Source organism: Pteropus medius, unplaced genomic scaffold (assembly GCF_902729225.1).
Source record: "Pteropus medius unplaced genomic scaffold, Ma_sr-lr_union100, whole genome shotgun sequence".
In the NCBI taxonomy this organism is placed as follows: Eukaryota; Metazoa; Chordata; class Mammalia; order Chiroptera; family Pteropodidae; genus Pteropus; species Pteropus medius.
The window spans coordinates 18,685,927-18,695,113 of NW_024354500.1; the positions used below are offsets into that span (position 1 = coordinate 18,685,927).

General features: G+C 39.3%; 1 long non-coding RNA gene across 1 annotated transcript; it reads right to left on the reverse strand.

Annotated features, from left to right (window-relative positions):
• Nucleotides 1–258: 258 nt before the first annotated feature.
• Nucleotides 259–6,933, reverse strand: LOC120595008 (uncharacterized). Its single transcript, XR_005650756.1, has 2 exons — nt 6,522–6,933; nt 259–1,032 (listed from the first exon to the last, which is right to left on the reverse strand). It is a non-coding gene; the product is annotated as an uncharacterized LOC120595008 (long non-coding RNA).
• Between the last annotated feature and the right edge of the window lie 2,254 nt (nt 6,934–9,187).

Consider the following 9,187-nt stretch of genomic DNA (forward strand, 5'->3'; position numbering starts at 1 on the left):
TAGGCCCAACCTACTCCAACCTCATTCCCACCACACCTTGTTGCAGCTACATTTGGCTACATCACTCTTTCCACCTGCTCTCCATTTCCCTTTCCCCTTCCACACCTTTACTAGTTTCATTGCTTGGGCCTGGAAGGTTGCTCTTCAACTCCACCTCCTTCCTGACCTCTGATTTATCCTACCTTTCCTCATCTTGATGTGGTCTCTTCCTCTGATCCACTGAAACACCATTTTATTTATTTATTTCATGGGGTTTTTTTCTTTATTTTAAACTCAACTTTGAGGAAGAGATAATTTCTTCATTCATTCATGCATGCATGCATTCGTTCCACAAATATGAATATCTCCTCTTTTCCAGGAGATAAGTTTACAGAGATGCAGTTGACAGTCCTTTCCCTCCCTGGAAGCATCCCTGGAACTCAGGCTATTTGATCCCCTTTCTCCTTCATGGCCTTCTCTTTATAACACATATTAACACATGCATGTGTCTATCTCCCTGTTAGATTGATCACAAGCATTTCGAAGCCTGGGTTCATTTGATTCATCTCAGCATGGTCTTCTTCATAACCATATATGTTTTATCTTATTTTCAGTTGCTTAATAAATATTTCAAAAATAAGTCTTTGGTTAAATGAACTAAATTGAATTTGTTATCTCACATATAACTTTTCAATATGTGATTTTCTTCTCAAAAAAAAAAAAAAGTAAATGTGCCCACACCTTTTAGTGAAGAAACAATATGTTAACCTCAAAATGTTATAAGTGGCAGTTATTGGTAAGCGGTTTTAAAAGTATTTGAGGACAGCTTAGTACTATATAGGCAAAATACTTCTCCTCCCAGTTATGCAACAAATATTTATTGAGCATTCATTATGAGCCAGGCTTTGTTCTTTGCACCTGAAATACAGCTGTGAAAAAAATGCCAATCCTTTTTCTCTTGGAGTTCACATTTTCTTCATAGGGTCCAGCCTTTGAAACCTTTCATGTAAAACCAAGCAATCAAATCCAGTGGGAATGAGCATGCCAATTCACCTTGAGAAACAGAGTTATGAAAAATTGAGGCAAACGCTGAAGTCAGGAGTTTGTATTAACCATTGTAATGTCTTACTTTAGTCTTTGTTTTGTTTTCAAGAATCAGAAATGGAGATGTTAGAATTCAGACACTATTGCAAAATACAAAATCTAATCTCTTCTCTGAGGGCAGCTGTTCAAAATTAAATTCCACCAGTAGAAAAATATCGATAAGAGTATATTTAAATTTGAAGATAGAAGAGCACTATAGGAAATGGCCTGGTTCCTCTCAGGGAAAAAAAAAAACTGCTTCAGATGAATAGAGGTGGGGTAAATAAACATCTAATTTCAGTTAAAGAATAAATTAGCTTTCTCATAGAAATGTAAATTAAGATGGATCACAAAGCCTTTTCAGATGCCTCTGCCTTTTAGAGCAACCATAAGCAGAAAAGCCAATTATAAAAGTTTGTGCTCGAAGAGGGTCCCATAGAAAATACTTTGCAGGAGCTCTGCTGTAGAAAAGCCGAGTATAGGCAGTACTGAAAAGAAAAGAGATATAACAAATTCTGCCACCCTTTTTCACGTGCATGGATAAGGAAGAACAGTAGTAATTTTCCAAGGGCCTGTTTACTTTCACTTTATCTTAACGTTGGGGAGGAGGAAACTTAGAAGTTCCACGTCACTGTGCTTGTAAGTGAGAAGCCATTGTTGCACGACTGAGCTGAAAAAGCATTTAAAGGACCAGTTTCCCTCACACACGTCTCTCTGCCATGACAGGCTGCATGCCGGGCAGAGGAAAAGCCTACCATCCTAAATATTGTATTAAATCCGTTTCTCGAAGGGCTCTTTTTGCGGAAACAACTGAAATGTGCCAGCATTTCCAACAGTAATCACCTCTTAGGATCAAGTGTGCATATTGGCCCCAGTATTCCTTTATCGCAGCACAAATAGCCCCAGTTTTAAGCATTTTACAACTTCACACTCACTCCACAGTCTAAAACCTGAGCTTCCCATAGAAGCTTGGTTGAGATTGAAAGCGATCTGACTAGGATATATATTCTGATCTCTTTAATGCTGAAGGATTGTTTTGTGTGAAGTCCCGGGATGCTGTTAGAGGAAATTCAAGTGCGTATATTGTATAAATTACCTATACAATACCTATTACAACGCCCCTCCCTTTTTTAACTCCAAGGAAATACTTCAGATGTCTGCAGTGCTTTCAGTTGTTCTATCATCAGTGGCAGAAAGTTTATCTTGAAGCATTCATGATATTCTCTTTTTCACCATCACCATCTACAGAGAAGCGTATGACAGATAGCACTGTCACATACATTTCCTCACCTAATCCTCACAATAACCCTGACTAAGCAGGGAGCAAGACTCAGTTACAACTGGGGTCAGAGGTACATTCTCTGACTATTGATGGAGGGTCTTTGGCCCTTATAGGGACCCACCCAGTCATCTTAGCTCTTAATGCCAACTTCAACTGAACAGTTTGGTCTAATGTAATAGACCAAAGAAAAATTAGACCAAAGAAAAATTACATTAGACCAAAGAAAAATTCCTTAACAATATCTGTCTTTAGCACAGAATCAAATTATTACTTAAAAGACAAAATCATTTCTTACTTATTAAAAAAAAAAAAATCCTATGAGAAGTCTTGTGCATAAGGGCACACTGAAGATCTTTACCTTCCTCCGAATAAGTTGTAAAATTAACCCTGGGCCCAGCTGGACATTTGTTGTAACATTATCTTAGTTCCATGTATAATATTAGAAAATATTTAATTATTTTATGTTTATTCTGTAGTACTATGAGTTTTTTAAATGTTTCTATAAACCTAGGCATGCCAATATACTATTTGGTTGCTTCTGCAGAAAAAATTTAACTCATAATTTCTACTAACATACCAGTTTGAAAATTCCAGCAATTAGGACACTTTGATGGGGTGCCAAAGACCAACCCTCCCACTCTATGCTATTCTTGAAAAATAAACTCCCTCCAGAAGAGTTGTTGACATTCCATTCTTGGTTCCACGAACCTTGTTATTTCAAATTACAGAATAGGAAGCAAGGATTTGAGAGGAAGAACCTCAGTTCCCATTGGGAAGTGTAAATTCAGGATGCAGGAGAAAAATAAGTCTAGAACCTTCCTCACCCTGTGTTTCCTATACCTCCACTCCCATATCTTCCTCACTTTCTGACACTGTGAAAGCCATCTCCCACACACACACATAGATGGGGGGCTATAACCTTCACCCTTTTTAATCTTCGCTCTCAGCAGGAATGGTAGCTGCAGAGTCATTGCCAGTGCCTCTGGCTTCTCTGTTCTTTCTGAGAGGACTCCTCAGACAGCAGGCCTTCTTTCTACACTTACTTTTGACCCACATAGTAAATTGGGACCTAAGAAGGTTGGTGAGGAACGATGGTGAGTTTAGATTGGCCCAAGGCACAGGCAGGCATGGGGTGCACATTATTAAATCTTCTGAGTCCCTGTTCTTCCACTGTAAGTCTGAGCAGGTTGAAAAGAAGAGGAAGAAGGTGGAATAGACTGAACCTGGACTACGTGAGACTGTCAACTAAATAAAAACTAAAGTAGATGAGGAAATAGTGAGAATGTGTTCAAAATTCGATGTAGTATCTAGTATTATAATATTATAAATAACTATATTTGTAAATTTCTCAGGTACTGGCACCAGGTACTGTATGAGAGGGCTCTATAATTAGTTTTTACTTCATTCTCCCCACAGCCCTATTGTGTAGGTATCACCATTTTATAAATGAGAAAACAGAGAGTCACATAGTTAAGTGGAGGAGACAAGATTCAAACCAGGTCTCTCTGATGTTAGAGCAAAATTTCTTCAGTCCTATGCTGTGCCATCTCCATTAAGAGGGAGAGCAAAAAGGATGAAGAAAGTCAAATGTATGGTAACAAAAGGAAACTAGACTTCAGGTGGGGAGCACACAATAAAGTACATAGATGTCAAATTATAATCTTGTACATCTGAAAATAATATAATGGTATTAACCAACATTGCCTCAATACATTTAATTTTTTTAAAAAGTAAAGGAATAAGCCTCATTACAATGGGAAAAAGTCATGTTTGAACACTGTTGATGAGCATAAAAATCATTACAACATTTTTGGAGAATAATTGGCAGTACATCAAAATTAAATAAATATAGTCATTGAACCAGCAACTCTACCATCAATTAATTTTGATGGTAATCTAGCCTAAAAAATACTTGAACAAGCATCAAACATCTTTTGGAATACAGTGAATTTTCCATCACTAAGGAAATTGTTAAATAAATTCTGGTGTGTTTATAGTAAAGAATACAATGCAACTATTAAAAAGAAAGAAAAAGAGCTGAGATAGAGGTGTAGGAGAACATCCGTATATATATATATACGGATGTATATATATATATATTTTCATCCATATATATATATATATGGATGAAAAAGCACTACCTAACACTACCTAACAATATACAAACTGTGTTTTCATATCTTTGTTAACAAAAAAGCAAATTATATGTGTGTTGATATGTACATAGAAGATCTGTTAATAGTAGTAAGTGAAATTAGAAAGTGAATAGAAAAAAAGTGTTGGAAAATATCTTTACAGTCTAGGAGTTGATACTACCTAGTGTTGGTGAAGGATGTGGGGAGATGAAAATTCTTGTCCACATGGGGAGAGGAGAGACTACAAACAGGTATATCTGTTTCAGAAAGCAAAATATTTGTATTTAAGTTAAATAAGAGTACACCCCTTGACCCCATATAATGCCCTCACAACCGCAGAGTGATTCTTGCTCAAGTCCTTAAGGGAGCATATACACCACACTGTTTATTGTGACAGAGTTGGAGGCAACCGAGGTGTCCCTCATTAGGTAAATATGTAATTGTGGTGTATGTTTACTACAGAGTAATATCATTCAGGAACATGCAGAGACCTCAAAAAGTGTCAAGTGAAAAAGGAGACTTAGAGCTCAATACCACTTCCGAAATTTAAAAACCCATACAAAAAACGTGATATTTTCCAAAGGCATTTGCATAATTTAGAACATATAATAAACACATTAGATTGAGTGGCAATGCAGGGGAGGAGAATAAGAGTAGAGATGGGAAGAAGAGAAAAATTAAAAATAAAACAAGTCAGTGAGCGGGCTTGCACTAAACATAAAGTTCTGAGAACAGAAGCATATGAGATAAAAATAATTTTTAAGCAGGTACTCCACAGATGTTGAAGTTGGGTAGGGGAAAATGACTTCACTTTCAAATTTTTATTCTTCTACATTATTTAACTTTTTTTTACAATGAATGTGCATTACTTTGATGATTAATAATAAAAGTGCAGAAGAGTAGTTATTGGGAATATTAGGGAAATATTCATAATATATTACTAGGTTCAGTGTGATTACATTTTCTAATAACAGCTTTATTGAGATACAATTCAAGTACTATAAAATCCACCTTTTTAAAGCATAGTTTAGTGGTTTTTAGTGTATTCACTGAGTTGTGCAACTATCACATATCTAATTCTAGAACATTTTATCACTCCGAAGAGAAACCCCTATACATTAGCAGTCACTCCCCATTCCTCTACCCTCATGACCAAGGCCCTTCCACCACTAATCTACTCTCCCTATATATAGATTTGCCTATTCTGGACATTTCATACAAATGAAATCATGTGTAGTGTGTGGTCTGTGTCTGGCTTCTTTCTCTTAGCAAAACATCTTCAAAGTTCATTCATGTTGCAACATGTATCATATTTTGTTCCTGTTTTTTGCCAAACAGTATTCCATTGAACGAATGTGCCAATTTTTGTTTATTCATTCATCAGTTTATAGACATATTTGAGTTATTTCCTTTTTGGTATAAATAATGCTGCTATGAACATTGATATACAGGTGTTTTGGTGTGGGCATATGTTTTCAATTCTCTTGCATATAATGATTCCATTTTTGTTTAAATAAAATATGTGAAGGCAAAAAAAGCTGAGTATATACATCAAAATGTTAACAGGGATTATTTCTGGATAGTGATATCATAGGTGATTAAATTTTTTCTCCTTTATACTTTCTTATTTTAAATTTTCAAAAATAAAAATTAATTTTTTTAAAATCGGGAAAAAAACGATGTTTAAAAAATACAAAAAAACACGAAAACTCAAGGTCAGTCCTAGAACAGTTCCCCCGCCTCGCCCAGCTTCAACTCCCTTCAAACTTTACACCTCAACCTGGGTGTAAAGTGGATTCTGTGGCCTACAAAGTGGCCCTTGTTGATATTCATGTCAGCCTACAGGCCATGCCAAATGACCCATATTTACTTGCCAAACAGGCACGGGTAGAGTTTGCCGCTGAGTTCTGCTACTTTCTCTACTCCCTTATCCCAGTATAATGTCCATTATTTTCAGTGTAAGGATTTTATACTTTTAAACAACACTTTTAAAGAACTATATTAAAGCGTGCACGCGCGCGCACACACACACACATACCCACCTACACGCGCACACTCATACTCCTCTTCCTTCAGAATCCTGGAATACACTGCAGTCGCACTGCCCTGAAAACCACTCACAGCGCGCGGATCATTTCGCCCTGGACACCAAAGCATTCCTCCAGATGTGAGCCGCTTGGTGGCGAATCATGAACTGTGGGCACTTCCCATCAGGGTGGGGTGGAGCAGATATTTATAGACTTCAGGAAACTTGAGTTTGACTCATATTTTAGCTGACTCGTGAATCAGAACTATCAAAGACTAGATTTCTTTCCTCCGAGGAGAGATGATGATTAGAGCAACCATCTCTGAGCGCTCGCTGAGAGAAAACAAAAGGATTGAGAATGACTCAGCCGGGGCCGCTGGGCCTCGAGAACAATGGAAAGTCACAGCGCGGCCTCGGAACCTGCCTCTGGCCGCGTCTACACCCGCCCGCGGCGTCTACACCCGCCCGCGCCGGGAGGGGGCGGGGTTGTCCGCAGCTCGCGGTAGCGGGGCCCCTAAAAAAAAGAAAAAGACTATTTCTTACCCTAATTTCTTGCTTTTTAGCCTAAAATGCAGAACTAGTTCTTAAGATTGCATTATAATTATGATAATTTTGTAAAACCCACAAGAGCTGTGGGACCTAAAAGCAAAGTTCCCCGGGCTTCGTTCCCAGAGGCCAGGGTCACCGCGGCAGCAAACGGCAGACCCCAGGGAACCCCAAATCGATTCCTCTCTTACCATCCTACCCGCTCCCCTCCCTGTTGCCTGAGGGGCTGGGCAGATCCCTGCACACGTTTTCTTAACTCACACGAAATTATCCTAAAAAAAAGGCACCACAGCAAAAAAAAAAAAAAAAAAGCACCTTTGCTCCCAGGCCAGGGGTGAAGGGTTCACTAAAGTTGGAAAAAGCCAGCTTGGACCGCACAGGATGGGAATCCACCCTTTCAGACAGGCACAGGGACTCCGGGAAGACGTTGGCTTGAGGCCTAGTGGCCAGACGATCGCTCTCTGGAAAATGCAGTCGTCTCCTACAGAATGTGTCGAGCTTGGGGACTCAGTTACTCTCTAGGAATACAGCAGCTGCAGCCAAGATTAGAAAATCAATAGAATGTTTAAGACTCTGGTTTTAGTCATTGGCGTGTTTGCCAGTGCGTGGGATGAAAAGCGTCCTGGCTGTGGCAGCTCTGAATATGTCCAGGCAGACTCACCAGTGTCCCCCGGGCGTTTCCAGGGGTCACAGCCCTGCGGGTCGCGCCCCAGCTCTGAGAGCCAAGTGCAATGGCACAAGATCCGGGAGGACACGCCCTGCGGGGAAAGGGGACATCGCCTCTGCGTACAACTTGCGCTGGCCAGTGCCCCTCCATACCAGAGTCCCCTCCACCCCAAACCCTACCCCGGACAGCTTCCTGCCAACCACAAAGCCCAGAATGCCATTCAAACTCAAGAGTTGCCCCTCTTAAGGCCATTAGTAGTATAACCGCCTCTTTTTCTTTTTTCCTCCTCACCTCCGAGAACACACTACACTCCCATACACTAACACCTTTCAACTCCCCCCATAGCTGATACGTGCAAGTCTCTCTCCTTTTTCCATAGATGAGATGACCATATGGTTTACCATCCAAACGAAGACTTTTAAAAGAGGGCAAGAGATGCTATTAATAATTACACCTGGACAGAAAAGCTGTCTGAGGCGAGCCAGTTTATTAGTATATTGGGTCACCTTGGGAAATTTGAGCAACTTATCTAAATCCAGAAAATAGTCTTTACTCCTCACAGCCTCCCAGTGAAAAAGGAGGGAGTCAAGCAGGTGGAGGTGCATGTTAAAAAGAAAATAAAGCCCAATTCCACACTACATTTTGAAAAATATCCTATTTTATTAGGAACATTTAAGTTCAGTTAGTGTATTTTGCTCCGCTTTTGTTAAATACTTAGAGATTTATTTGTAAACGCTGCAACAATTTCTGCAAACATCAGCAAAGCAGGGTTTGCAAGTGTTGCAGGGGATGTGGAGCTAGGCTCACTGTGCCAGACTCACCCAACAATGGTATTTCTTCCCGTGGGATCCTCTCTGTGCATTATCTTTATAGACTTGTAGTTATTGCATATATACAGATTTTGAAAAAGAAAGAGATTTTTTTCCCTAGCAGTAGCAATCTAGCTGCCTAGCTATGTGTAGTCAGCAACAACCAACCAATTTTCTTTTTAACAAACTCATAGCACATATCATGTTTATGCACTATATGTTCTAAGAACTTTCAATATGTTAACTCTTTTAATCCTCACAGCAACCTCATGAAGTAAGTATAGTGTTATCATTCTCATTTTACAGAAAGGGAATCTGAGGCAAAGAGAGGTTAAGGAAATTGGCCCAAATCTCAAAATTGCACAGATGGGATTGCAGCCCAGGATTAGAACCCAAGCAGTTTACTGCCAGGGTTTATGCATCCAAGCACTGAACTATACTGACCTGACTTGTGAACACTTCCTAAAGGCAATAGATGTGAGAACTGGCTTAATTAAGCTCATTTGCTAAAGTACTTAAAGATGTATTTTACCGGTGTCAGTAGCTCTTTAATAAATGTTCCCATCAGCCATCCCAGACTAAAGCTGCTACTAGGATTCACCACGGTGGTGGTGTAAGGCCATTAGTAGTAGCCTCTTATTTTCCTCAAACCCTCAGCTT